The sequence below is a fragment of the Pristiophorus japonicus genome, chromosome 9 (assembly GCF_044704955.1).
Source record: "Pristiophorus japonicus isolate sPriJap1 chromosome 9, sPriJap1.hap1, whole genome shotgun sequence".
In the NCBI taxonomy this organism is placed as follows: Eukaryota; Metazoa; Chordata; class Chondrichthyes; family Pristiophoridae; genus Pristiophorus; species Pristiophorus japonicus.
In genome coordinates this window covers 63,137,550-63,165,124 of record NC_091985.1, presented here as the reverse complement: position 1 = coordinate 63,165,124, position 27,575 = coordinate 63,137,550, and the positions used below count along the sequence as shown (strand labels likewise).

Sequence of the window (27,575 nt, the reverse complement as noted above, 5' to 3'; positions counted from 1 at the left end):
TCGAGAAGGAAGCGCTTGCATGTGTCTATGGTGTAAAAAAAATGCATCAGTACCTCTTCGGTAGGAAGTTTGAATTAGAGACGGACCACAAGCCACTTACATCCCTGTTGTCAGACAGCAAGGCTGTCAATGCCAACTCATCTGCTCGCATACAGCGGTGGGCCCTCACGCTGGCTGCTTATGACTACTCCATCCGGCACCGGCCCGGCACTGAAAACTGCGCTGACGCACTCAGCAGGCTCCCACTGGCCACCACCGAGGGGGAAGCTGAGCAAAGCGCTGAAAAGGTCATGGCTGCCGAGGCCTTTGACAGTGCAGGCTCCCCCATCACAGCCCGTCAGATCAAAATCTGGACAAACAGAGATCCCCTCCTATCTTTGATTAAGAAATGTGTCCTGATCGGGGATTGGGCGCCCGCACACGGAGCATGCCCTGAGGTGGTCAGACCGTTCCACAGGCGGATGGATGAGCTCTCCATCCAAGCTGGCTGCCTACTATGGGGCAGCCGGGTAGTCATGCCCCAGAAGGGCAGGGAGGCATTCATCAGGGAACTCCACAGCGAGCACCCAGGCATTGTGATGATGAAGGCCATTGCCCGGTCACACGTTTGGTGGCCTGGAATTGATTCAGGCCAGGAACATTGTGTTTGCAGGTGCACGACCTGTGCCCAGGTGGGTAATGCCCCCAGGGAGGCCCCACTCAGCCCGAGGCCCTGGCCCACCAAGCCATGGTCACGCATTCACGTTGACTACGCGGGCCCGTTCATAGGGAAGATGTTCCTCATTGTAGTAGATGCGTATTCGAAATGGATCGAGTGCATCATCCTGAATTCATGTATGTTATCCACCACCGTGGAAAGCCTACGTGTGATCTTTGCAACCCATCGCTTGCCAGATACCCTGGTTAGTGACAATGGCCCGTGTTTCACAAGCTATGAATTCCGGGAGTTTATGTCGGGCAATGGCTTCAACCACGTCAGGACTGCACCGTTCAAGCCAACCTCCAATGGCCAGGCGGAACGAGCAGTCCAAATCATTAAACAAGGTATGCTCAGGATTCAAGGACCCTCCCTACAATGCCGCCTATCGCGCCTCCTGCTGGCCTATAGATCCCGCCCGCACTCGTTCACGGGGGTCCCGCCCGCAGAGCTACTCATGAAACGGACACTCAAAACTCGGTTATCCCTCATCCACCCAGTCCTGACCGACATAGTTGAGGGCAAGCGCAAGTCACAAAATGAGTACCATGACCGAAATTCAAGCGAGAGATAAATGATCCTGTATTCGTCCTCAATCACGCCATGGGGCTCAAATGGCTTGAGGATACTGTAATTGGCAAAGAGGGGAATAGGTTCATCGTGGTAAAACTCAACAATGGCCAGATATGCCGTAAGCATATGGACCAAGCAAAAAAAAGGTTCAGCAGGAACACGGAGGAACCTGAAGAAGACCATGAGATGGAGCTCACAACACCGCCAGCGAATGTGCAACAAGAGCAATCAGAAGAATGCACAGTCCCTGCGATCAGCCCGGACAGGCCGGAATCACCACAGGTGACATGCACTCACGTCAGTGTCCAACAACCTGAGCCCCAACTGCGGCGTTCCACAAGGGAGCGTAGACCACCTGAAAGACTGAACTTATGATCCCAGTAAGACTTTGGGGGGGTGGGGGGGAAGGTGATGTCATGTTTGTAACTACAATGTAACACCACTGTATTACTGTATACACTCAACACAGATGCACACCTTGACCACAAGGGGTGAACTTGTGGGAGACACTCCTTACCTGATCACACAGGTATATAAAGGGAGGTCCCACGCAGGGTCATCACTTCTGGAGTCCTGTAATAAAGAGTTAGGTCATAGAGTGGCCTTGTCCCTGGAATGTGCCTCATGTGGTTTCATGCTATAGAGTAAGGACTTTACAGCGGGGACAGAATTAGCAGGTGAGAGTGTTGGCAGGTGAGAGTGATGGTGGGGAGAGAGATAGCAGGGAGAGCGATGGCATTGGAGAGTGTTGGTGGGGGGAGAGTGATGGCGGGGAGAGTGATGGCAGGGAGAGAAGTGGCGGGGAGAGAGATGGCGGAGGGAGAGTGATGGTGGGGAGACGGCGGGGAGAGAGACGGCGGGGAGAGAGGTGGCGGGGAGAGAGATAGCGGGGAGAGAGATGGCGGGGAGAGAGGTGGCGGGGAGAGAGGTGGCGGGGAGAGAGGTGGCGGGGAGAGAGGTGGCGGGGAGAGAGGTGGCGGGGAGAGAGACGCCGGGGAGAAAGACGGCGGGGAGAGAGACGGCGGGGAGAGAGACGGCGGGGAGAGAGGTGGCGGGGAGAGAGACGGCGGGGAGAGAGATGGCGGGGAGAGAGGTGGCGGGGAGAGAGATGGCGGGGAGAGAGGTGGCGGGGAGAGAGGTGGCGGGGAGAGAGGTGGCGGGGAGAGAGGTGGCGGGGAGAGAGGTGGCGGGGAGAGAGGTGGCGGGGAGAGAGGTGGCGGAGAGAGAGACGGCGGGGAGAAAGACGGCGGGGAGAGAGGTGGCGGGGAGAGAGATGGCGGGGAGAGAGACGGCGGGGAGAGAGGTGGCGGGGAGAGAGGTGGCGGGGAGAGAGGTGGCGGGGAGAGAGGTGGCGGAGAGAGAGACGGCGGGGAGAAAGACGGCGGGGAGAGAGGTGGCGGGGAGAGAGATGGCGGGGAGAGAGACGGCGGGGAGAGAGGTGGCGGGGAGAGAGATGGCGGGGAGAGAGGTGGCGGGGAGAGAGGTGGCGGGGAGAGAGACGGCAGGGAGAGAGGTGGCGGGGAGAGAGATGGCGGGGAGAAAGACGGCGGGGAGAGAGGTGGCGGGGAGAGAGATGGCGGGGAGAGAGACGGCGGGGAGAGAGGTGGCGGGGAGAGAGACGGCAGGGAGAGAGGTGGCGGGGAGAGAGACGGCGGGGAGAAAGACGGCGGGGAGAGAGGTGGCGGGGAGAGAGATGGCGGGGAGAGAGACGGCGGGGAGAGAGGTGGCGGGGAGAGAGATGGCGGGGAGAGAGATGGCGGGGAGAGAGGTGGCGGGGAGAGAGATGGCGGGGAGAGAGGTGGCGGGGAGAGAGATGGCGGGGAGAAAGACGGCGGGGAGAGAGACGGCGGGGAGAGAGACGGCAGGGAGAGAGGTGGCGGGGAGAGAGATGGCGGGGAGAGAGACGGCGGGGAGAGAGGTGGCGGGGAGAGAGGTGGCGGGGAGAGAGGTGGCGGGGAGAGAGACGGCGGGGAGAGAGACAGCAGGGAGAGAGGTGGCGGGGAGAGAGATGGCGGGGAGAGAGACGGCGGGGAGAGAGGTGGCGGGGAGAGAGGTGGCGGGGAGAAAGACGGCGGGGAGAGAGGTGGCGGGGAGAGAGGTGGCGGGGAGAGAGACGGCGGGGAGAGAGGTGGCGGGGAGAGAGATGGCGGGGAGAGAGACGGCGGGGAGAGAGGTGGCGGGGAGAGAGGTGGCGGGGAGAGAGGTGGCGGGGAGAGAGGTGGCGGGGAGAGAGATGGCGGGGAGAGAGATGGCGGGGAGAGAGGTGGCGGGGAGAGAGGTGGCGGGGAGAAAGACGGCGGGGAGAGAGACGGCGGGGAGAGAGACGGCAGGGAGAGAGACGGCGGGGAGAGAGACGACGGGGAGAGAGATGGCGGGGAGAGAGATGGTGGGGAGACAGACGGCGAGGAGAGAGGTGGCGGGGGAAAGATCACAGCGGAGTAAGATCGCGGGTGAGCAGCGTAAAGGAAACATTGCCCGGCACTCTGGTAAATATTTGGGAGGGAGTTCAGGAGGGCCTTGCGGCGGCAGATGATGGTGGTGGGGGTAAACCTGGGCCCACAAGGAAAGTAAAAAAACAATGACATGCACTTGCTTTCTTTGGCCTCTTCTGATGCCGGCTCCTCTTCCCTTTCAAAGTGTGCAGGCCTGTGGTTAAAATTGCAGTCGACCCCCATGACATCATCAGAGATCTACCTGTGTATTTAAGGAAAGATCCCGCTGACAAGTTAAATCAAGCAGTTCTGATCAGGTGATAGCGAGCTTCGGTTTTAAAAGCTTTTTCTCACATTACCACAATGACTACACTCCAAAAGTGCTTCATTGGCTGTAAAGTGCTCTGGGACGTCCGGTGGTCGTGAATGGCGCTATATAAATGCAAGGCTTTTTTTTTTCTTTTCACACGGTAAGGTTAAAAAGGGAATAATAAGTTCTACATTTTTGAGAATGGGAAAGATGGAGTTAGACCAAACCTCACCAGATTTAATTTTGCAAGATTTACAGTTTGAACATTTGCAACAACCAACTAGTTTGAGGCAGCTGAATTCAGAAATAAAACTATTATAATTCAACAATCGTGGCAATAAGTCGTTGCAAGAAGCCAGTGCTATGTTGTTAAAAATAAAATAAAGCTGCTGTACTTTTATGTTTAGAGTATAAATGTTGGATCTGAGAGAGCAGTACGAGGAATTTAACAGTTTTAACACTTCATTAAAAGCTCTGCAACGGGAGGATTCTACAAGTCAGCATGATATCCCTGTTTATTACGTTCATATTATTCTGGCCAACTGTCTGCACAGATTTGAATGAGAAATGCTGTTACAGCAGTATTACTGTTGAGCTTGGCTTGAGCTTCGATTTTCCAGGCCTTGTCCATCAAAAAACGAAAAGCTCCAGAGATTGCTCTGTCAGTGCTTAGGGAGCTTAGAATGATAGACTGGGAAAGTTACCCTGTTAGATTTAGTGAATAATTTCACTGTCCTTCTTCTTGGGCTTGGGCGACTGCCATGGCAAATAAAGACAGAAAATAAGCAAGAGTGAGTGGGAGGCGGGCAGGAGGAGAGAAATGAGACTGACAGTGACAAAGTGAGAGATAGAGTGCGAAAGAAAGAAAGAGTTGTTAGACTGTAGCATTGTGTCCGTCATCTATCTTTCAGGTAGATGCACAAACCCTCAGAACTTCTCAGTTTCATTTTAAATGATTTTAAGTCAAAGATCTAGACAGACCAGATGTTTTCTCGCTTCCAGTCTTTCAAGTAGCAAGTTGCTCAAAGAGTAATATTTTATTAATATTCTGACAAAGTGCCTTAAATAAATATACTGGGAACATCTGGCACATATTTAAATACCCTAACCTCTTTATCTGCTTCGCTTACCATTTAGGAGTTTTCGAAGGTAGAGGTGAAAGGAAGATGGATCACCATTGTAATGCCTGACCAATGAAACGATAAATAAATCAGGAGAAGCTTCAGCTGGAATCAATGAAAATTATATACTGCAGTAATATCTGACTGTATGTTCTTTGCATTTCTTTATGTCAGTTCTCTTTTTAATATATTTACACATGAAAGAAACATTGATCGTACTGTATAGCAGCACTTCAGATAGATTCAAAAGGGAGTTAGATGTGGCCCTTATGGCTAAAGGGATCAAAGGGTATGGAGAGAAAGCAGGAATGGGGTACTGAAATGCATGATCAGCCACGATCATATTGAATGGTGGTGCAGGCTCGAAGGGCCGAATGGCCCACTCCTGCAGCTATTTTCTAGCACTTAGATTAAGTACTGGAAGCTATATGAGTGCACAAGTCACTTGTTGCTCACCCTTGATTTCTTGCTGTGCAAAAATTGCCCTACATCCCAACAAGAAGAGTATCGGGCCCTGCTTTCAGAAGACTGCAGGCTAGAGAGGCAATTCATGTTTCTGAAATATTACCCAAGTGGCTTCAAAGCATCTGGCCCCGGGCATGAAAAATCAAGAGGCCTGATTTTAATTCTTGCCCCTCCCTCCCCGATAGTAATGGGGTGAGTGTATGGTTAAAATGGCAGCTCCGCGCTTCCTAATTACACATTACAACAGTGACAACACTTCAAAATTACTTCATTCGCTGGGACGTCCGGTGGTCGCGAAAGGCGCTATAGAAATGCAAGCCTTTTTTTAATTTATTTTTCTTTCTTTCCTGCTGCATTCGTGACATGTCCTGTCCATCGCCATTTTAACCGCCATGTTTTTGGTTTCGTAGAAGGCCTCCGTCAAAGGCAGGCAGGGGTCTCAATAGTATGTAAAAGTCTATGACGCAATTAAGACCCTGATGCCATTTTTACTGATGATCACTCAAGATACGCAGTGTTGGACCCGCCAGTGAAACCTGGCAGCAAGCAGAAGTGGAGCCAAAAGAGGCCCGGATAGAAACATAGAAACATAGAAAATAGGTGCAGGAGTAGGCCATTCGGCCCTTTGAGCCTGCACCATCATTCAATATGATCATGGCTGATCATGCAACTTTAGTACCCCATTCCTGCTTTCTCTCCACACCCCTTGACCCCTTTAGCCGTAAGGGCCACATCTAACTCCCTTTTGAATATATCTAACGAACTGGCCTCAACAACTTTCTGTGGTAGAGAATTCCACAGGTTCACAATTCTGAGTGAAGAGGTTTCTCCTCATCTCGGTCCTAAATGGCTTACCCCTTATCCTTAGACTGTGACTCTGGTTCTGGACTTCCCCAACATCGGAAACATTCTTCCTGCATCTAACCTGTCTAAACCCGTCAGAATTTTATATGTTTCTATGAGATCCCCTCTCATAGGTAGGTAATTTAATTTTTTTTATGGTTGCCTTGTGGGCAAGGAAGAGCAGGAGGCCTCCCCTCTTTTGGGTTTCCCAACCATTCTTCCAGCCGATATTCTCTTTGGACCACTTACCTTAGTGCTGGGGATTGTAATATTTGATCTCTGGCAGCGGCTTCTTGTTGCTCGAAGTTACGGTTCAGGCGGGAAACTGACGACCAGCTTACAGGTGAAGCCCAGGAGTTAAATTCGCCTGAGCCTCACTCACCTGGTTTCCCACCCGCCATGACCGCCCCCGCCCCCCCCCCAGCATGGCTGAAGCTGGAAGTTAAAATCTCTAAAGAGTTTGGGTGATGACTTTTGGGTAAACTACATAAGCACTATAACATTAATTCATTAATATTAAGGACTCTCTTGTATATCACTTTATTGAGCACAGACATTTTCTAAGAATAATAATGATAGAGAATCCTGAAATACATGATCTTGAATAGAAAGGGGCCATTATCATGAAAGCCTTCTTTGTGGGGCAGCAGAGCAATGTTCTAACAGAACAGCTTGGAGTTGAAACACAGCCAAATCCCGAGAGCAAGAAATGCTCACTGAACTAAATTGAGAATCCCAGGGCTAGCATGGAGTTGATAGAAATCACATGAATATTCTTATTGGGCTTATTGATGTATGACCCCACTTGTGACCCCAGTCGATACTTTTGCTTCAACTGCACCAAGACAGTGGCTGATACGAGTCACTTGCAGCTTTCAACAATTAGGTGAGCACTGCACAGGGATATTACAAAATATTTTAACTGAAATGAGTAAACTTACTCGCCAAAACATTTGAGTGGATCTTGCTACACCAAGCTGCTGGTGTTAACTGCGAACCAGCACAGGCATGGCCTCCTTCTGTGCAGTATGATTCTATTATTCCATTAACTTATTTTTAACAGTGCTATATTAAAAATACTTTAAATTTAAATTTGAAATATAATATCTTAGCAAGTGCTACAAACATCTGAAAACCCAGACATAAGATTGTTTTGTATACTTGAGATCTAATTACTTTCAGGGAACGAAATTGGGCTCCTTTGCGCCTCCCATTAGCGCTGCCGGGGGTTTGGTTTTGCGATTGGTTTTGCGATATCGGCGACTTCCACTAAATCCGGTGACGGCGCAGCGTTGCGCCCCGATCCCCTTCGCCCGGAGATCATGACATCATCACCATGCGCATCGCCTCGATAGTGCCCCAGACCCGAAATTGCAATCCATCCCCTGCAGCATCGCTGGGCAAAAATACCGACAGCTGCAGGAGGCATGTATCGGGTGACTGGCCGCTTCGGGTCAGGGCGATTCTTAAAGGCGAGGTGTCCAAGATAAGTAAAAAAAAAAGTACCTTCTCGCTTGTAGATTTTCTCACGGGTTCCTATTCGCGATTGAACAGCACGGCTCTCTGCTTGAGTGCAGGGCTGATTGCGCGGGATCGTGGCTGCCGTCGTGGAGAAGGTAAGTCTTTTTTTCTTTGTAGAGCTTGCAATGATGGCCCCTCCCTTTAAGGGAGGGAAGGAATCTTTCAACACGGCAACAATGTATGGCCCGGTGTGCAGCACGGCCCCAATCACAGCCCCACCTGATTTAGCGCTCCACTTCCTTCCTGGAGGGCAACCGCCAAATAAGTTTAAAACCATTAGCGTCTGGCGCTAATTTTCCAAACTTTTAAATGTTAGCACCCCAAGTGGGGCGCTCCCCAATTTCTCCCCCATAATATTTAAAAAAAACACTTTTGGTTGTAATTGGGGATTGGGGCACATAACAAAACTTGCCATGGTAAACATTGCCCATATGTCCATTCTTTTCCACATGAATTCCATGCTACACAGAGTACTGTGGAATTAGCTAATTTGTTTGCAGGAACTGATCTGTTTTTTCCATTAGGTTGTTCCCAGATCGCTTATTGTAAGATTGTATAATTAGTCAAATATTCCTGTGGATACACCTATGCCAAAAAGCCACAGGTTCCACCAGATGAATCAGTCAATATGTCAGATGCATCTGGCTAAATTTGGTGTCAGCACATATTAATTACCTGGAAAAACCAACCAGCTGTACCCATTTCTTGTTTTTTATCCAATACTTCTATTAAAAAATATATTTAAATGCTACTACTGAGGAGGAAAGTGATGTATCATCATTATACCATGCCTGTCACTAGTGGTGCAAAAGGGGGCTATAAGAGACCTTTCTAAGCATGAAGATAGTGTCCAATTGTAGTTTGTTGTATTCTGTTCTACATTTGAAAGGCAATAAATTACAATGGGAAAGAACTGGAGATTCATTTAATTCTCAAAGTTCTCCCAGTTGAAGGTTCTACATAGAAAGACACAACGTGAATGATCCACTTGAGAGTAGTTTTGCTTTATTGATATTGAATATTTCAGTTCTAGTATTTCAGTTCTGTTCTTCATGATCGTCTGCATTTTAATGTGAACTTGCTAGATGTTCATTGTCAGATGACCTTATATTTTGTCTAGGTAAATAACAAACTAGAAATCAGGTGTAGACATTGCAACACGTCAATTAACTAATCACTCCTGGAATATTCTAATGTATTACCTAATATATTATTCTACTCCTAAGGAGGTGTTTAATCTGTCCAGTTATTTTAAAACCACAAGATCTAATTTCTGTAAGTAACAGACCTGAGGTTAATTAGAGGCCAAATGAAGCTGTTGAAGGATGCTTGTAGATTGGCAGCTGCTTGTAAATTTCCCAGCTCCAGATCAGAAGAAATTAGCAGGAAATAAAGGCCTTTCTACTTTTTTTAAAAGTGTGGCACTGAAATCCCATTTAGTAGCGTAAATGGAGTTTACACCAAAGTTATGACGGCCGATTGGGAATCCCCCCCTGAGGAAACAGATGAATGCATCTCCCTTCTGTTTCTAATGGGGAGAAATCGGATACCGTGATCGGTAGGGAAGTAGACATGCTGTAATGTTTACGAAAGAAGTAATAATTGGTGTTTAGAAAGGGATGTTGTGTTTGTGACTATATGGGAGGTGGTGTGGGACTAATTTGGGGTGTAAAATAATGAAGATTTGGGAGAATGATAGTTGGGTTAGTGAAGGGATAGGGAGGGTTAGTAAGCAGTTGATGGGTAGTGTGAGTAGTGAGAATTTCAGGAATTGGGGTATTCAGCAGTGTTGCTAGTAAGAATTGAATTGGGGAAGTTAGTAATTGTGCAGGGAGCCATTAGTCTTTGCGCCAAAAATAGTTGATACACGTATAACGAATAGTTGAGGGAATGGTTACTATATACAGGGGAAGAGGACAGCTGAGGGGCATTGAATGAATTGGATGGAGTTGGGTGTAATGGGTATGTGAGGGTCAGTGGGTATTTGGAGGAAGTGAATAGCTTGGAGGTGGGTACTGGGTATCTGGAGTGATGGTTAGCATTAGTGGGTGAGTGGATATGTGGAGAGAGGGAACTGGTGGAGGTAGAATGGAGAATGGGAGAGAGAGCTGTTGTTTGAAATAAGCAATGGAAATGAATAGATTTAGATGGCAAAATGAATATGGAGTAGCAAATAACTAAAAGGATTAAAGCAGATCGAGGGAGTAATGCAGGACAGATGAATGAACTTGCATTTAGATAAACCTCTCTTTCTCACTCTCTCTCTTCCTTTCTCTATTTTCACTTTCTAAACTTAAGGAACACAAGACAAAAGCTGTAACAGGTATGTAATCAGACCACAGAAATTCTCTCTCTCACTCACATCCTTTTTTAAGCATTCAATATGAATTTTACCTCAGTAAAACTTTTGAAATTGATCCTCCAGCTTTTTTTCAAATAATTTTGAAAAATTTTTGAGCCAACTCTGCTTGAAGCTAAGGAAAGAATAGCCTTTAGTACAGCTGACTGAATGGTACTGGTGTATCCTGGGAAACTAGGCACTCTACACAATCCAAATTCAACTCTGGGCAAAGATATCAGTCTGGACTTTTGGGAGCGATCGAATCCTTCAAGTGAAACTTTAATAAAGGCCTTCAAAGACTTAATAATGACAATTCAATGGTTAAATTTAATTATATTATTATGAAATATAATTTAAAATTTTTTTTTGTTTGAATCATTATTTTGAATATTACAAATTCTAATTACTGAGGAAAAATTGACAACGGAGAAATATTTTCTGAGAGTATACTGAGAGAATTGTGGGAACCATGTGGCCAGAATGTACAACCCATGAGCCAGAATTTGGAGAGTAGTGAATTTACATAGACAAAACCCATGAAAAATGTGGACACAGCCATTTATACTGGAAAAAGTTGACACAAAAACTATTGCAATAAAGTGACAACAGAAAGTCCAAGTGATGCAGACAAGAAGTGCATGCAGACATAACATTTTTAATATTGATAGATCTGGATATGCTGTTTCAGTTTTATTCCGGGATTTTATTGGGCAATGTTATTACTGTTTTTGTATTGTTGCAATGCAGTTTAAAAGCACACAGCATAGTTTAACTGTGGTTTGAACTCATTGAGATGAGGGCAATTTGAATTTAGGCAAATGTATGAGATCACTTCCAGGAGGTCACATCACTTGGGGTTCACATTGACAGCAATATAATTGCAGCTGTTCTAATGCTATTTATTGTTAAAGTTTAGATATATACCTAACTATTTTTGGGGCCCCTTAATATTTTAAATATTAATAATGAAGAACTGACAGGCCAGTTGGCTCTTCACTAAAGTAAAAAATTCTCCCAGTTTTCCAAAGCCCACGAGCAGGGTTCTGTGCATGCATTAAAGTACATATGCTCATAGCACTGCTTTACTCAGAGCACTGCGGGTGCAGCCGTACAGTATGGTGCTACTGGCTCAGGATAATCTAAACTTAGACTGCTGCTTGTAGTTATTGTCAGTTTTTTTCCCAGCTCTTTGTAACATTTTTTGCTCAAGGGAACGGAACAGATGCTGGTGTGTCTGATATTAGCGTTAGATATTTCCAGGTCTGGTATGGCTTGGTTAAATACGGAGTAAAGCTCCATCTACTCCGTTCCAACCATGTTCTTTATCCTGAACCTCACAATGGCAGCCCAACTGCACCAGCCATCCTGGAAACTTTCTGAAGGACACTGACAATTTAGTGCCAATTGTATCAAATTAGAAATTGGATTGAGACTGTCATAGCTCATTACATGCAGGGTAACAAACAGAGAAGAGGGACATACAGGGTAAGATCAAGAAAAAATGGGAAGCTTATGACAGATACCGAGAACGCAACACTGCAGAACCTCTAGAGGAGTATAAAAAGTGCAGGGGTGCAATTAAAAAAGATACCAGGAAAGCAAAGAGAGAGCTTAAAAAAATGTTGGTAAGTAAATCAGGAAAAACCCTAAGATGTTTTATAAATACATTAAAAGCAAGAGAAAGAGTGGGGCCTATTAGAGACCATAAAGGAAATCTGTGTGTGGGAGGCAGAAGATGTGGCTATGATTCGTAATGAATACTTTGCATCTGTTTTCACAAAAGAGAGGGGTGATGCAGACTTTGCAATGAGGGAGGAGGAGTGTGAAATATTAGACAAGATAAACATAGTGAGAGAGGAAGTATTAAGGGGCTTAGCAGCTTTGAAAGTGGATAAATCCCCAGACCCGGATGAAATGTATTCCAGGCTGTCAAGAGAAGCAAAAGAGGAAATAGCAGAGGCTCTGACCAACATTTTCCAGTCCTCCCTGGCTACAGGTGTGGTGCAAGAGGACTGGAGGACTGCTAATGTTGTACCTTTGTTTAAAAAGGGAGAAAGGGATAGACCGAGTAATTACAGGCCAGTCAGCCTAACCTCGGTGGTGGGATAATTATTGGAAAAAATCCTGAGAGACAGGATAAATGTTCATTTGGAATGACATGGATTAATCAAGGACAGTTAGCATGGATTTGTTAAGGGAAGGTCGTGTCTGGCTAACTTGATTGAATTTTTCGAGGAGGAAACCAGGAGGGTCGATGAGGGCGATGTAATGTATATGGATTTTAGCAAAGCTTTTGATAAGGTCCCACATGGCAGACTGGTCATGAAAGTAAAAGCCCATGGGATCCAGGGCAAAGTGGCAAGTTGGATCCAAAATTGGATCAGAGGCAGGAAGCAATAGTTGATGGGTATATTTGTGACTGGAAGGTTGTATTCAGTGGGATTCTGCAGGGCTCAGTGCTGGGTCCCTTGCTTTTTGTGGTATATTTCAATGACTTGGACTTGAATGTTGGGGATATGATTAAGAAGTTTGCATATGACACTAAAGTAGGCTGTATGATTGATAATGAAGAAGAAAGCTGTGGACTGCAGGAAGAGCTCAATGTACTGGTCAGGTGGGCAGAATAGTGGCAACTGGAATTCAATCCGGATAAGTGTGAGGTAATGCATTTGGGGAGATCAAACAAGACAAGGTAATACACATTAAATGGTACAACATTGAAAAGTGTAGAGGTACAAAGGGACCTTGGAGTGCATGTCCACAGATCCCTGAAGGTAGCAGGCCAGGTAGATAAGGTGGTTAAGAAGGCATATGACATACTTGCCTTTATTTGTCGAGGCATGGAATACAAGAGCAAGGAGGTTATATTTGAACTGTATAAAACACTGGTTAGGCCGCAGCTGGAGTACTATGTGCAGTTCTGGTCACCACATTACAAGAAAGATGTGATTGCACTGGACAGGGTGCAGAGGAGTTTTACAAGAATGTTGCCTGGACCGGAGAATTTGGCTATGAGAAAAGATTGGAGATTCTGGGTCTGTTTTCTTTAGAACAGAGGAGGCCGAGGGGAGACCTGATTGAAGTGTATAAAATTATGAGAGGCCTGGATAGAGTGGATAGGAAGGTCCTGTTTCCCTTAGCAAAGGGGTCGACAACCAGAGGGCATAGATTTAAAGTAATTGCGGGGAGGTATAGAGGAGATATGAGGGGAATTCTCTTCACCCAGATGGTGGTGGGGGTCTGGAACTCACTGCCTGAAAGGGTGGTAGAGGCAGAAAGAGGCAAAAAATATTTGGATGTGCACTTATCCTACAGGGCCATAACCTACAGGGCTATGGACCAATTGCAGGAAAGTGGGATTAGACAGGATAGCTCTTGGTCAGTCGGTACGTACACGATAGCCCGAAATGGCCTCCTTCTGTTCTATAAATTTCTATGATTCTAAGAGGTTTGCATCAGTGACCATTGCTGTTGTGTTTCATGGACTTGATATGTGATGCTATTTACACAAGAGAATGAACAGTATTTGTGTTATCAATATAACTTTTAACAAGAAAAAGAAAAGTTAATTAGTTGGAAACTTATATCCAATATACATTTTATAGCATCAACGATCTATTTTTGATCACAGCCATAACAATAACAACTTGTATTTATATAGTGCCTTTAATGTAGTGAAACGTCTCAAGGCGCTTTACAGGAGTATTATGCAATAAAAATTTGACACCAAGCCGCATAAGTAGAAATTAGCGCAGGTGACCAAATGCTTGTTCAAAGAGGTATGTTTTAAGGAGTGTCTTGATGGAGGAAAGAGAGGTAGAGAGGCAGAGAGGTTTAGACATGGAGTTCCAGAGCTTGGGGCCTAGGCAACAGAAGGCACGGTCACCAATGGTTGAGAGATTATAATCAGGAATGCTCATGAGGGCAGAATTAGAGGAGCGCAGACATCTTGGGGGTTTTTGGGGCTGGAGGAGATTACAGAGATAGGGAGGAGCGAGGCCATAGAGAGAATTGAAAATAAGGATGGGAATTTTGAAATCGAGGTGTTGCTTAACCGGGAGCCAATGTAGGTTAGCGAGCACAGGGGTGATGGGTGAGCGGGACGTAGTGCGAGTTAGGACACGGGCAGCCAGGTTTTGGATCACCTCTAGTTTATGTAGGGTAGAATGTGGGAGGCCAGCCAGGAGCATAAGAGAAATGTAAAATAAAATATATGTTGGCAGTCTGTGTTGACAGAATTGATAATTGGCAAGGATTATAAAATGCAACATGCGAAAGAAAATGACCATTAGTGACAATTAAAGAAGAAGCTTGTATGAAAATTAATTGGTGTGAAGAATTTGTTTTTGAAAAATATACTCATTTTAAGCAGGATATATGCACTTAATAGATTTGAGGAGAGTAGATTGTACAACATTATAAAAAATGCCATGGCTGAGACTGATATCTGACTACGTGGATGAATTACAGACATGAATCTATGGAGTCGATTCAATTGGTGAAAACCGTGTGCGTGGGCAGTTAATAATGAGTTGGTTATTTAACCGCTCAGAACTTGACCATTTCCTGCTGTGTCCGATGTTAACCTGCAAAGTTCTGCAGGCAAATAAGGTGCACTTCTAAATGAGGGCGGGAGCCTCATGAACTTATGCAGATCCGGGTCCTATTGTGCCATAAGGACCCCGTCATCCTTTTAACAGGAGCTGAGTGGGGAAGCCACTGTTGCTTGCCCACCAGGCTGAAGCAGTTTGGCAGCTGACGGGAAGGACGGCGAGAACCTCCAGGTATTTCTTTTGGCAGGTCTCACAAGGAAAGCTTCCTTGAGGTCTTTCCTGCCCCAGACCTCCTCTTGCCTTCTATAAGACACTCACTTACCTGGAAGCCAACAGGTGGCTAAGGGCCGGCCGATCTTCCCTGCCAGCATCCGGTCTGAGACCTTTTTAACCACCCGTTCTGGGCGGGAGTGGACAACGGTCTTTAAATTAGGCCCGGCAGTTAAATTTACTGTGACCGGTTTCTGCCTTGTTGGAGCAGATTCCCACTGGAAAGCATTCCAACTTTTTTCACTCTGTGGCAAAAGTTAGTGGAGCTCCAACATGTAGCGTTGCTGTAACAGCGACTGTACTAACTTTACAGAGATTAAAATTGCTCTCTTCAATATCAATATTACATACTGCTGAGATAAAAATCACTTTCTCTGCATCATTTTCCTTTCTTCATTGTCCTTGTTTTTTCTTTCTGGTGAAGGATAATGTGTTATATCAAGAACTACCCCAAGGGGGGCTTTCCTCAGACTCTTTGCATGACCTATTAGCGGATGATGATAGGGTGCCACCTTGCTCATACTTTCACCACCTCAATCATTGTTACCTGATCTGCCTCCTTTTTCACAGAACCTGTTTAGTTTCAGATCTCAGCAGTTAACAATGTCTGGGGGATGCCCAAACTGCTCTCAAGTGGAGAAAACAATTATCGGCCAGATCAGTTAAGTCATTTCACAACGTGTCTGCTTTTGTTCTTGAGACATTGCAGTCACAGTTTTACCTATTTTAAAAGAATTTGCAAGAAAAAAATTAAGTTGTTTTGGGAAATGTTGAATCTCATCTTTTTTCTCAGGCTGACCATGCTTAAGTTTGTTCAAACTGAGAATTTTTGTCCCATGGCTATGAATGCACATTCTGTTATATATGTTAAATCATTGTACTTGAAGACAGTGTGGAAGCTGATTTTCATTTTGTTACCCAGATTGAGCCCACTTGGAGCTGCATTAACATTACTGTTTGGGATTTTTAATAGGTCATTGTCTGCTCCTCCAATGGTTTAGTTCCGTACGTATCTTGTGATCTTGTGGGTTGTTCTGGATGGATAAATTAAAATAGGCCAAATAGCCTCTGTGATTGTGTAAAGAAATTACCTTGTATAATACTGAGCCCCATCAACCAGAAGGTCTTAAATGCTTGGAGCCCAGGTTAGATTCCTGGACTATGATGTTGATCTCAACCAAAGCTAGCTGAGCCACTAGAATTGCTTCTGAGCCAGAGAGAGGAAAAACAGTGGGGCTTCTGCTCCTGTTCACTTTCCAGTGACTCCTGCTGGAAAGTACCTGTGGATATCAGATGAGAACAGGATCAGGTTCACCTGTGACACCATCAAAGATTGAATAGTTTATCACAACCCACTACTGAGGCTCACACATTGCTAAACATTCACTTGTTTGAGTTGGCTGCTGGCATTCGCACGAGTCAATGCTTTCGATATAGGACAGGTGAAAATGGGAAGAAATGAACATTGCATATCTACTGCAATATTTTCAATAGTTATAGACCCCGATTTTAAGTCTGGGTGGGTTTTGGGTGGGTGGGGGTGAGAGGGCGGGGGGGTGAGTGCGAAATGCATTTGCTGCAGAAAATTTGAGACCCGTGCTATTTTAACTCTCGGCTATCATTTTAATTTGACTGGTGGAATTGCCACCAGATTTGCCCAGCAATGCAGAGGGGCTTTGTGTAACTTTTCAGGAGAGGGGAATGAGCAAGTTACCGAATGCGATGTTCTATTAACTGCTCCCTGGCCTCTTTGGCCGTAATTTGTTGTGTTCACTCTCTTTCTTCTGCTTCTCCTTCACCTGCACCCACTTCTTCCTCATCAGATGATGACCCTTCCTGTTGCTGTGCCTCCTCCAACTGCAATTTCCTTTGCATAGCCAGGTTGTGCAGAAATCGACAAACCCACACGATGCGGAAGACTTTTTCTGGGCCATATTGTAAGGAGCCCTCAGACTGATCAAGGCACCTGAACCATTGCTCCTATATCCCAATAGTGTGCTCTATGATGCTTCTGCTGGTCCCATGGCTGTTATTGAATCTGAGCTGTTCAGGAGTCGTGGTGTTGCGGAGGGGTTCATCGGCTATGTACCCAAATGGGTACCCAAGCAGCTATCCTCTGACACTGCTGGAAGGATGGAAAAGTGGGAGGAACATAGGGACATGAGAATTTAAGAAATAAGAGCAGGAGTAGGCCATTCGGCCTCTCAAGCCTGCTTTGCCATTCAATAAGATAATGGCTGATCTACCTCTACTCCCTTTTCCTGCACTATCCCCATAACCCTTGATTCCCTTAATATCCAAAAATCTATTGATCTCTGTCTTGAATATGCTCAAAGACTGAGCTTCCAAAGCCCTCTGAGTACAGAATTCCAAAGATTCACAACCCTCCGAGTAAAGAAATTTCTCCTCATCTCAGTCCTAAATGGCTGACCCTTTATGCTGAGACTGTGACCCCTGATTCTAGACTCCCCAGCCAGGGGAAACATCCTCCCTGCATCTACCCTGTCAAGCCCTGTAAGAATTTTGTATGTATCAATGAGATCCCCTTTCATTCTTCGAAACTCTAGTGAATATAAGCCTAATTTACTCAATAGGACAATCCCCCCCATCCCAGGAATCAGTCTCCTGAACCTTCGTTGCACTCCCTCTATGGCAGGTATATCCTTCCTAAGGTAAGGAGACCAAAACTGTACACAATACTCCAGGTGAGGTCTCACCAGAGCCCTATATAATTGCAGTAAGATGCCTTTACTCTTGTACTAAAATTCTCTTGTAATAAAGGGCAACATTTGCTCACTTAATTGCTTGCTGTACCTGCATGCTAACTTTCAGTGATTCGTGTACAAGGACACCCAGGTCCCTCTAAACACCAACATTTCTTAATCTCTCACCATTTAAAAAATACTCTGCTTTTCTATTTTTCCTACCAAAGTGGATAACTTCACATTTCTCCACATTATATTGTATTTGCCATGTTCTTGCCCACTCACTTAGCCTCTTGAAACCTCTATATCCTCTTGAAACCTCTTTGCATCCTCCTGACAACTTACATTCCCACCTAGGAGCAGGAGTAGGTCATTCAGCCTCTCAAGTCTGTTCTGCTGTTCTTTTAGATCATGGTTGATCTGTACCTCAACTCCATTTATCTACCTTTTCACCATATCCTTGATGCCATTACCTAACAAACATCTACAATCTCAGCGAAGAGAGATCTAGATGGATGAGTATCACAGGATGAATTCATTGTGGCAGCTGCCTACAAAACTGATACAGAGTGGCATAGGCCCTCTGTGTGATCATGCACCAGTTGGACGTTAATGGAGTGAAAGCTCTTCCTGTTCACTGAAGCTTCTGGCTCATCTTCTGCTTGATGGCTACATGAGTGCAATCTATAGTATCCAGGACAAGAGGGAAGCTGGCCACTTGTGTCACATCCCTTGCTCAGTGCTGCCTGCATTAATAGAATTTGCCACTTCCTGTTAAGGTCGTTGCCCCACCATCTTGTTCACCTGATGCCCAATTCTGGAAAAGTGGAGGTCACTCAGGCTGCAGCAAGATATCTATGGTCTCCTCATCAAAGCAGTTTGCCCTGGCTCTTCCTAGGCTATTGCCAGACACATTTTCAGCTGTGCAGGTAATCTTTGCAGTCAACATTCCAAACTGCTATTTCTCCTTTAAGTTGATGGCAGGCCTTCAAGGGAGGTTCAGGTTAATTCAAGTTGGGCAGGAATGGAGAGCTAAGGAGGAGGAGAACTCATGTGGAAAGAAGGAACCATAGGGAAGAAAGCTGGGCCAAGCAGACAGTGAGCCATTGGACGAAGAAGCCATGGAGCAAGGTCAAAGAGGGAGGCCAAAGCACGGCTCAGCATATTGTGGATGGCCCGAGGCCAAAGGCCCAAGGCTAAAGCACAGCTGGAGAGCTGCTGACAATGGAGCAGAGGGAATGTGGAAAATCAGCTCCATTTGGTTTGAATTGGACTTGGCTGTTGGTCTCACATAGAAGATGTTTTCACTCCAACATGTAGTACAATTAAAGAATATACTACCTACCAAAATATGCTTTCCACAGACTAACACAAATCAGAGAAGCATGTCAGAGAGGATTTAATCATGTCCACAGGAATACAAGAAAAGTAAGGATGAGAAAAAAAAATTGACCATTAAAGCTCATCCCTGTTCCAGTAAGGATACTCAAGTGAGTTGGCCAAGCCTTTAGCTGGGCTCTTTCAAATCAACAAGCACAGAATTTTTCATAACAGTGGAAAACTATGCCATGATTAGGCCGAGCCAACCATTGATGTATCAATGTAATTGGCTGAGTTCCAATGATCCTGTGTGGAAATAACTTTAATACTAGTCAGCTAACTATAACTGCCAGTTTGGCTTCAGAGCAGATTTTTAGATTGTTAGTGCCCTGGTCTATAAAACTTAGTACCATTGACAAATAAAAAGAAACCTACATGACTTAATTTTAAGTTAATGTGCTACCCTTGCCTTCTCTCCAAACTGACACCCCTTTGTGTTGTTAGTAATTGCCAAACTTGCTTTTCAAACAATCTTAATTTGTGAAGGTTGTCCTAAATGATGATAAAATTAAAGTCCATCCCACCAGCACTGTAAATCCCTATTTATCAACATTTTATTATTTATATCAACAATCTTCGAAGAATATTGTGCAACTTCTATGCAGGTAATGTTTCATTAAGTATAAACATCAATATACTGTCAATACAACTTAAATCAATTGTGAGCTCAGAAACATCATGTCATTGAACATTTCTTTAACACTTCAGAAAAGAAGACAAATTTTACCAACATATATCAGACAATAAAGGGTCGAAAGATTTTTTGACAAGACTCTGCAATGGGTTTGCAATGGGTCTGTCCTACATTTCTATTATCCTGCGTTAACTTTTATTGAAAATTGTATCAATCCCACTGCATTAAGTATCAATTTTAATCATTAATATAAAGTCTTAAAATATTAATAGAATTCGTTAGGCAGTCACTTTCCCCAGCAGCAATAGTGGTCCAGTTAACTGTAGGTCACTGTGACACCTTAAATCCGGAGCGCTAGACTTTCCATTATTTTTGCGTGCATACCGCCTACTTAACATCCATTTTAACGCTGAAATGAGGTGTAATGCCCATATATCACCTATTTAGCCACAAAATGGAAATTAACGCCCATTTCTTGGTCACTTATCGCCGAGCATTACTTTCGGCATGTACTTAACGGCGAGAAAAAATAATACCGCCCGCCCACTTTTTTTGGCGGAAAGATTAGAATGGGTGAAACCAACACCCATAATATCGCCCAGCGTTACTTTTGGCATTTAATTAATGTCGAGATTTAATAATACCGCCCGCCAACTTTTTTTTGTCGGAAAGATCAGATTTGCCAAAACTGACGCCCAAAATATTGGCGAGTGTTACTTTCGGCACCTCGCAAATATATCACAGAAAATATTGCTCGCCAACAAAACCGCTATGAAAAAGTTGCTCTCACCTGATCTAATCACAGTGGTATGGACGCCATTTTGTAAATCGCAGATCGCTTCATTTAAAAGGCTGCTTCAACTTCTTGGGAGTTTTGCTGTACTCTGGAGTTCTTTTAAGGTGATGAGAACATCTAAACAAACATCTGATCATACTGTGGATAATTGGAATTTAGTTTAGGTGTCTTAGTGGGGAAATTTATTGTTTGTGAACAATAGGTATAACACTGATAGTTATTGGAATGGGGCCTGTCATTTCTCAGCCTGTCTTGATGACCACGCAGATGGTGCAGACTAGAGATGGCAGAAGATATATTCAACAGCATTATGTGCCCAATCTAAGATGTGCCAGACTGATGAGGAGGACCAGACCTTACACCCACTGCACTTACAGGGAGAAGCGGTCTTACCTCAACTTGTCTGATAACACCTGCCTTAGGAGACTGTGCTTCCACAAAGAGGTTATCAGTGAGATATACCAGGGAAGATCTGCAGCCTGCCAGCACCATCAGGAGCGCACTTTCCGTCGAGGTCAAGGTTACCGTGGTAACCAAGGACTCAGCTGGCGACATTTGCGCTATATCTCAGCATGCCACACATTTCTGCATTCGACAGGTCATTGAAGCCCTTTACGCACGCAGGATGGACTTTATCAGTTTCCCCATGACCACGAAGGCTCAGACTCAGGCTGTAGGATTCTACCGAATTGCTAACTTCCCCAAGGTGCAGGGAGCAATAGACTGTACGCACATCGCAATACTAGCACTTTTTCAGGATGCAGAGGCTTTTCGGAACTGAAAGGGATTCCATTCCCTGAATGTGCAACTCGTTGTTGACCACCAGCAAATAATTATGGCAGTGAATGCCAAATTTCCGGGCAGCATTCATGATGCTTACATCCTGCGTGAGAGCACTGTATCTGACATGTTTACCAGTCAACCACAAGGTCAATGCTGGATGCTTGATGACAAAGGATATGGCCTCGCCACCTAGCTGATGACCACCCTGCGTAACACCCAGACAGAAGTCGAGAAGCAATACAATGAGAGCCACAGAGCCACATGCAATATTGTCGAGAAAACCATTGGATTGCTTAAGCAGTGCTTTAGAAACTTGGATCACTCAGGAGGCGAGCTACAATACCACCCTGAGCAGGTAGCTCAATTTATGGTAATGTGCTCCATGCTGCACAACTTGGCTATCAGGAGGGGACAAGAATTGCCGGAAGGGACTGCCGGTCCACCTCAGGAGAGAGAGGAAGAGGAGGACGAGGAGATGGATGCTGATCTCGGGCCAGACAATCAGGCTGATGCTGAAATCCTGCCCCCGCCCCCCTCTTGACCACAGGAAAGGGCCTATGGTTGCTACATCGCTGCAAGACTCTTACGTCAGCAGCTCATAAATGAGTGCTTTGCTTAAAAGAATGTTGTTGGTATTTACAAAGCTGACAAACTGCTGTGTGTGCAGCTCATACATCAATGGTGTGCATCACCTTGGTGACAGTTAAAGCTTAAGTTGATTCAAGTTAAGTTTAATTATACCCTATCATGTTAAGGAATCACCAGTGTGTAACGGTGCAGCTATCTGAGACAATGTGCAACAAGGTTATGTTAAATAAAAAACATTTAAGCCGAACATTTGTGTGAAATCATAATTATAACTGTAAAAAACACCCCACCCCACCCCATAACAAATTGATCACATTTACATCAATCAGATGGTCAACATTTCCAGCAACACAGAACACAAATGCAAACCAACAAGGTAGCCCCCTCCCCCTTCCCCCAAACCTCTCAACAAAATTGCTACAACAGCATGGAAATATTACCAAGCCATCACCTGCGGCCATGCACCTCACTTTCCTTCTCTCCACCCCACATCTTCTCCCCATCGTTGCCCCTTCCCCTTCCCCTCCTGACTCCACGCCGCCTGACCGAGGAGCTTCTCAGGTGCTGCTTCATTAGGAGCGATGACGGCAGATCTGGTGGTTGGATGGATACGTGAGAGGACGGTCCTGAGGTGGGAACATGCTCTGAGCCAGAAGCAAGATCTTCCTCCTGGCTCTCATGTGTGGTTGGCAATGGGGTGCAGCACCTTGGGGTGCAGTGCCGCACTCCGGGACCACTGGGAGCCCTCTGCCACCAGTGTTCCTGGCTATCGCCTCCAGGGCCTCCGCTATCTGCGGAACGTACTCCGTCATGGTGGCGGACATGCTGGCCAGCTGGTGGGATATGCCCCCCATTGTCTGTAGGATCTGCTGACCTATGTCAACACTCCTCCTGGACAAGTTTACCATGTCCCCGCTCAGATCTTCCGCTCGTGGAGCAGACCTGCTGCATCTAACCAACCTCCGCTTGGCCGGCGCCGTCCTGGGACATCTCGGGTGCCCTGTGGTGAGGTGCTTGGGACTGGTACCTCCACGGTGGAGAGGGAATGGCCGCAGGAGCACTAGATGGCTTTGGGGTGGAATGCGTTATGGAGCCTGGTGATGCAAGCTCCTCAAATTCTGCACTGTCATCCATGGAGAATGGACCCAGCAGATCCACGGGCGAGAATCGGCGCTCCTCAGCACCAGATGTCCAATCGTCTGGCAAATCCGGCCCCGTGCCCCCAGCTTCTGGCCTTTGTGGTCTTGCATGGGGCCACGCTGCTGGCTGAGCTGCAAAACACAAATGAGGTTATTAGAGAAGAAGGGGATGCTAGGGTCACATGGTGACTCCAGCGCTACACACAGCATATGCACGACAAAAGCACCACTGCTATCAAAATCATCACAGACATCACATTTCATGACTATCACCAAATTCTGTATTCCAATGATTCTCATGAGGCCAACTGGGACGACGTCCGAGTGCTATCGCCCGTTGACGACACTTCGTGTGCACAGGTCTTAAACAAATTTCCTTCGCTGTTCGGGCATCGGGAAATTCCAAGGAGCAAAAGTGCAGATCCACCTAATTCCGGGGGCGTGACCCATCCATCACAAGGCAAGAGCAATACCGTACATGATGAGAGAAAGGTTAGAGATCGAGCTAGACTGGCTGCAACGAGAGGGCATCATTTCACCGATTGCGTTCAACGAGTGGGCCAGCCCGATCATTCCTGTCCTCAAGGGAGACGGCACCGTCAGAATCTGTGACGATTACAAAGTAACTATCAATCGTTTCTCCCTGCAGGACCAATACCCACTACCAAAGGCCGACAACCTTTTTGCAACGCTGGCAGGAGGAAAGACGTTCATGAAGCTGCATTTGACTTCAGCCTACATGACGCAGGAACTGGAGGAATCATCAACATGCACAAAGGTCTTTTTGTTTACAACAGATGCCCGTTTGGAATCCGATCAGCGGTGGCGATATTCCAGAGAAACATGGAAAGCTTGCTGAAGCCGGTCCCCCAGGGCGACACCTTGGTCACAGGTTGGAACACAGCCGAGCATCTGCAGAACCTGGAGGAGGTTCTTAGTTGACTCAACCGCGTGGGGCTCAGGTTAAAACGCTCGAAGTGCGTTTTTCTGACGCCTGAAGTGGAGTTCTTGGGGAGGAGGATCGCGGCGGATGGTATCAGGCCCACTGATTCGAAGATGGAGGCAATCGGAAACACACCAAGGCCACAGAACGTGACGGAGCTGCGGTCATTTCTAGGACTCCTGAACAATTTTGGTAACTTCTTACCAGGTCTCAGCACACTGTTAGAACCACTGCATGTCTTACTGCATAAAGGGAACGAATGGGTTTGGGGCAAGCCAAGAAAATGTCTTTGTAAAAGCGAGAAAATTGTTATGCTCCATGTAAGCGTTTGGTACTAACATGTGATGCGCCGTCATATGGCGTCGGGTGTGTATTGCAACAAGCGAATGATTTTGGGAGACTGCAACCGGTTGCTTATGCATCCAGGAGTCTGTCTGAGAGAGCCTACAGCATGATTGTAAAAGAAGCATTAGCGTGTGTCTATGGGGTAAAGAAACTGCATCAATATTTGTTTGGGCTAAAATTCGAATTGAAAACTGACCATAAGTCACCCATATCACTGTTTTCCGAGAGTAAAGGGATACATACTGTAAGGGGGGATGGTCTCTATGAGGGGGTCAGGTTCCCTTCTGACCAACTTGAGCGGTTCGAATTCTCCCACTCCCTTGGGTTCTGTACTCTGGATTTATTTGGGGGGTGTGACAAAAGTGCAAAGGACACCGGTTTGATGCAAAGAACTTTGTTTTTATTACAGTCAAGGTAATACAGGCTTATTACTCTAGTAAGAAAATACAAGGCCAAACTTACAATCACTCTAATAAAGAACAATACAAGGAAAGGTACAAGGTCAAACTTAAAATCACAAATCACTCTAATAAAGAACCATGCACTACACATTCAAAGGGGGGTCACAGTAAATTATACCTCCCACCTCCCAATACCTAATTCTAGCGAGGTTAGACTCCAGGGCCTGCAGGGACTATGCTTACCAACCCTTTTGATAGTTAACGGTAGATCGCGGTTGTTTTTCCCTTGATACCACGTTGACTGTGGTTGGTCGCTGCTGCGATGGTGATGTTTTTCCTTCCTTCAGGATTTCAGGACTTTGAGGCTGGAGAAGTTAGTTTACAACTGTCGCGTTGGTTTCTCTCCTTGTCTTGATGAGGTAGTATCAGCCTTGTAGCTACCTAGCAACCACCTAACCTCTGTTGAAAACAGGAGTCAGTTTTACGATTTCAGTGTTATAATCTTGCCGCCAAATCTGTTCACAATCCTTTGTATAATTTTGGCGAGCTTGGTTCGTCTTTGCAATATTTTGTCGGGCTCGTTAAAAGTTGCTATGTCTGGGTGGGTTGATGTTTGAAAACTGTTTCCTGATGGAAATATTAGTTTGGTAATTGCAATGTCCTTTTGTGCTTAGTCTTTCGTATACAGGCTGGATTGGGCCTCTTTGTGATGTATATGCTGAAATGGTTATCCATGTTGATGGGTAGCTACCTCTGGGTGATTTTGCGATGTTAATGTCTCTTGTGGTGGAAGAATTTTTGAATACTCATTATTCCAGACAGGTTAACTCAGTCCTCACACCCAGGTCGCTTTACTTGATTAGACTGTCTCTTGCTAGTTCCGTAGGTCCGCCCACAGCCTTGAGTTTATCTTTTAAAATCCAAAATTCTATTAAAGTTCATAGTTTCTTCCATAAGCACTTTAGAGTTCCAAACTTTTCGGTAGAAAGTCCTAAATTAAATTTCCTTTTGAATGAGCCCAAACACAGGGGGGGTTTCTTATGAATTTTGCATTCCTTCAATATCGGACCGCATCCAGAGATGGGCGCTCACGTTGTCCGCATACAACTATGCCATCCGCCACAGGCCAGGCACAGAAAACTGCGCCGATGCTCTCAGTAGGCTGCCATTGCCAATCACGAGGGTAGAAATGGCACAGCCCGCAGATGTAGCCATGGTTATGGAAGCATTTGAGAGTGAGCAATCACCCATCACTGCCCGGCAGATCAAAACCTGGACGAGCCAAGACCCCTTATTGACCCTAGTTAAAAACTGTGTGCTTCACGGGAGCTGGTCCAGTGTCCCAGTGGAAATGCAGGAAGAGATAAAGCCATTTCAGCGGCGCAAAGATGAAATATCTATACAGGCAGACTGCCTTCTATGGGGCAATCGAGTAGTGGTTCCCAAGAAGGGCAGAGATACCTTCATCAGTGACCTTCACAGTACCCACCCAGGCATCGTAATGAAAGCGATAGCCAGATCCTACGTGTGGTGGCCCGGTATCGATGCGGACTTAGAGTCCTGCATGCACAGATGTAATACATGCTCGCAGTTAAGCAATGTACCAAGGGAGGCGCCGCTAAGTTTATCATCTTGGCCCTCCAAAGCGTGGTCTAGGGTACACGTCGACTATGCAGGCTCGTTCTTGGGTAAAATGTTCCTTGTGGTTTTAGATGCGTACTCCAAGTGGATTGAATGTGAGATAATGTCGGCTAGCATGCCCGCTGCCACTACTGAAAGCCTGCGGGCCATGTTTGCCACACACGGCCTACTCGATGTCCTGGTGAGCGACAACGGGCCATGTTTTACCAGTGCTGAGTTCAAAGTATTCATGACCCGCAACGGGATCAAACATGTCACATCTGCCCCGTTTAAACCAGCGTCCAATGGTCAGGCAGAGAAAGCAGTGCAAACTATCACGCAGGGCTTGAAGAGGGTAACAGAAGGCTCACTGCAGACTCAACTATCCCGAGTCTTGCTTAGCTACCGCACGAGACGCCACTCGCTCACTGGGATCCCATCTGCTGAACTGCTCATGAAAAGAATACTTAAGACAGGGCTCTCGTTAGTTCACCATGATCTACATGAACAGGTAGAGAGCAGGCGGCTTCAACAAAGTACATACCATGATAGCGCAAATGTGTCACGCGAGATTGAAATCAATGATCCTGTATTTGTATTGAATTATGGGCAAGGTCCCAAGTGGCTTCCTGGCACTGTCGTGGCCAAAGCAGGGAGCAGGGTGTTTCGGATCAAACTTTCAAATGGACTCATTCACTGGAAACACTTGGACCAAATCAAACTCAGATTCACGGACTATCCTGAGCAACCCACCTTGGACCCTACCACCTTTGACCCCCCAACATACACACCAGTGGCAATCACGGTTGACCACGAAGCAGAACCCATCATCCACAGCAGCCCAGCAGGACCCACCACACCAGGCAGCCCAGCAAGGCCAGCTGCACAGCAGCCCAGCGAGGGCCCAACAAATGACTCACCAAAACCAGCATTTACACCGAGACGATCAACCAGGAAAAGAAAGGCCCCAGATTGACTCACAATGTAAATAGTTACACTATTGACTTAGGGGGGAAGTGTTGTTATATATATAAACTTGTATATACTCTGTACAGCCACCAGAGTGCTCATCCCCTGGAGTCCCAAGGGGTCCCATAATCCCTTGGGAGCACAGA

General features: G+C 46.0%; 1 long non-coding RNA gene across 1 annotated transcript in view; it reads right to left on the bottom strand.

Moving 5' to 3' along the window:
* LOC139273071 (uncharacterized) overlaps positions 1-5,200 on the bottom strand; it is a 33,320-nt gene extending 28,120 nt beyond the window's left edge. Inside the window, exon 1 of the long non-coding RNA XR_011595009.1 lies at positions 5,143-5,200. This is a non-coding gene — a long non-coding RNA (uncharacterized lncRNA). The remainder of the gene's footprint in view (positions 1-5,142) is intronic.
* Positions 5,201-27,575: the final 22,375 nt, after the last annotated feature.